We start from the raw sequence: 2,992 nt of genomic DNA on the forward strand, positions 1-2,992 counted from the left end.
ATCTCTCGACACACATACACACACACACACATACTTTCTGTCACTAAAACAATTATCATTCTCATTTCCGTTTGTTTTAAAAAATAATGTCTTATCTGAAATGGAGATGGATCCATACAATGGGTTGTTATGGTTACTTGTCAAGGCTTAACCAGTATCTCCCATTTTAGAGTCATCCTTGGTTATGAAGACCAAAAACTTTTCAGCTCTGAGCTATTGCCTAGGGACCCCCAACTGATAATAATTATCATTCACCATATTTGGTTTGTAAATGTACTGGTTTTCATCACAGGGCCATTATTTCCTGCTTAAAGATCTTTGTCAATAGTGTCAATAGGATAGTGATAAGAACAACTTCAAGGGGCTGATAGGAATTTGCATGTTTGAGCTTTCTCTTTCCCAAACCAGTCATGGAGTCTGCATTTGGCTTTGCTTCCTCAGGAGAATTATATGTAGTACAGAATTATCACACAATTTAACACAGCTAGAACTCTGGCCTCAAGAGAAACCAGAAAAAAGATTCGGGAAGATAAATGGTAGGTAGGTCAAACATAGACTAAGAAAGGGGCCCGGAGAATAAAGAATCTCATTATAAGTTTAGGGATATTTTAAATCTCTTAAATTTCCTTTTCATACTCAGCAAAATTCTACTAAGATTGTGAAGCAGTATTATTTGATTATTAGTCTTCCTGTGACCACATTTAATATAGTTTTCTAAATGCTTTTCTAACTTATTACCTCTTCATCTTTGCACTTTCTTTTGAGATGCAGAGTATAAAATATTCTTGTCATTTGTCATTTGAAGACAATGATGTGCAAAAATATTAAATAACTTATCCAAGGTTGTATACTTAATGAGTAACAGAACAATGATAAGATTCCAGTAAAACTCCTAATCCTAGCCTCTTTTCACTCAGTGGTGATCAAAACACATTTGGATATAATCATTAAGTTCTGCAAAGAATTAAAAACAAAGAGTCATTTGATCCATTATGTGGGGTTTGATTATTTGAGCATCACTCCCCACCACCACCATCACCTTTGAAGATTGAGCAAATACTGGCAAAGATGAAGAAAATATTTGAATATGAAAAAATTTGATTTTGTGAGGAAATTTTTTTTTTTCTTTTAAAGAGAGACTTTATTGTAAGGATTTTTACACTGAAGAATTCAAAATGTGGTAACATTTTTTTTGGAATTTATTGATTTGTATTTAAAAGGAACTGTTGACACAGATTCACCAGAAATCATTGGAACAAGCGTGAGAAAACAGTTAATACTCCCAAAACAGTAAAATAATTCAAAGACATGTGGTTTCTCCAACAGAACAATACTGTAGATGCTGTCACTGATATGAAAACTGACTGCTCCTTACTCTTCTAAACACACAGTGGTATATAATTAACAATATTAAATCAGTTCTGTTCTTTCCTGAATATATAAAAATTAAAATACCAATTAAGAAACTAATATATCTTCTCTTTAAATGTTTTTTTACAGATACAATTTCAATATTTTCATTCAATAGTGGTGTGGTTTAAGAGATTTTTTTCATTCACAAGTCCAACACTCCACGCCAAAAGAACAGATAGTCTATAGTCTCATCTTGCAAATAAAGACTTCAGGAATGCAGCAATGGGCATTTCTAAAATATAAAATGGATAAAATTCTGAGAGGATACACGCAATAAAGCTTTACTAAGCAGCTGGCCACAGAACTAGAACATTCTACTGATGATTCCAATGGGACTCCAGATGCTTCCAAACTCAACTTGAATTCTCATCTTAGGCTTTGTATTTTGCTTTTGCAGTTTCACTAATGACATAAACATGATTCAAATCCCTGAAGTATTCATTATAGTCAAGGGCAAATCCTACAACAAACTTGTCTGGAATTTCAAATCCAACAAAGTCTGGTTTACAGCCAACACTTCGAGGGGTCCTCTTCACCAGCAAGCTTTCGACCTTGACCATCTTTGGATTATGCTCCTTGACCAAGGAAAGCAAGGTTTGCATTGTTTTGCCAATGTCAATTATATCCTCAACAATCAAGACATTCTTTCCAGTCAGTTGAGAGATCATCTCCACCAATTACATTGATGTCCCCTGTTGACTGGTCCATTCTGTAGTTCTTCAGTCTGAAGAAATCTACAGTCATGGGAATGGATCCATCACTATTTCTGTTCAGTGCGTTGATATAATCCAGCAGATCAGCAAAGAATTTATAGCCTCCCTTGAGCACACAGAGGGCTACGATGTGATGGCCTCCCATCTCCTTCATCACATCTTGAGCAAGCCCCTCGGTCCTGTCCATTATCAGTCCATGAGGAATAAACACCTTTTCCAAATCTTCAGCATAATGATGAGGTATACAGAATAAATAAATCTAGGTCATAACCTGGTTCATCATCACTGATCATGACGCTGGGGCTGCGGGTCGCCATTACGGAGCCGGCGGGCGCGTGGGTTGACTGCAGCCTGAAGAGGAGGAAGCCGGCGGTGCAGTGGAGGAGGCGAAGGTTCCACAGAAGGTGCCGACACACGGGAAAGCCCTGTGAGGAAATTTCTTATCGACAACTGATTTTCTTGTTTTTCTTCAGTAGTTTTCTTCTTTCTATTTCCTTGATTTCTGTTCCTATTTTACTCCTTCCCTCTACTTACTTTGAGTTTAATTTGCTCTTTTTCTAGCTTTTTTTTTTTAAGATTTTATTTATTTGAGAAGGAGAAAGAGAGAGAGAGAGAGAGCGCACAATAGCAGGGGGAGGGAGAAGCAGACTCCCCGCTGAGCAAGGAGCCCTGACCTGGGGGGCTCCATCCCAGATGCTGGGATCATGATCTGAGCAGAAGGCAGAGTCCCAACCAACTGAGCCACCCAGGTGCCCCGTTTTTCTAGCTTTTAAAGTGGAAGTTTAGATCATTGATTTTACATATTTCTTCTTTTCTGATATAAATACCTAAAGCTATAAATTTCCTCTAAGTACTGTTTTAGATTT

The 2,992-nt window shown here is 37.1% G+C and overlaps 1 pseudogene; it reads right to left on the reverse strand.

Annotated features, from left to right (window-relative positions):
• Positions 1–1,163: 1,163 nt before the first annotated feature.
• LOC102732927 (hypoxanthine-guanine phosphoribosyltransferase pseudogene) lies at positions 1,164–2,638 on the reverse strand (annotated as a pseudogene).
• Between the last annotated feature and the right edge of the window lie 354 nt (positions 2,639–2,992).

This window comes from Leptonychotes weddellii, chromosome 10, assembly GCF_054177405.1.
Source record: "Leptonychotes weddellii isolate Sample4059 chromosome 10, ASM5417740v2, whole genome shotgun sequence".
Taxonomy (NCBI): Eukaryota; Metazoa; Chordata; class Mammalia; order Carnivora; family Phocidae; genus Leptonychotes; species Leptonychotes weddellii.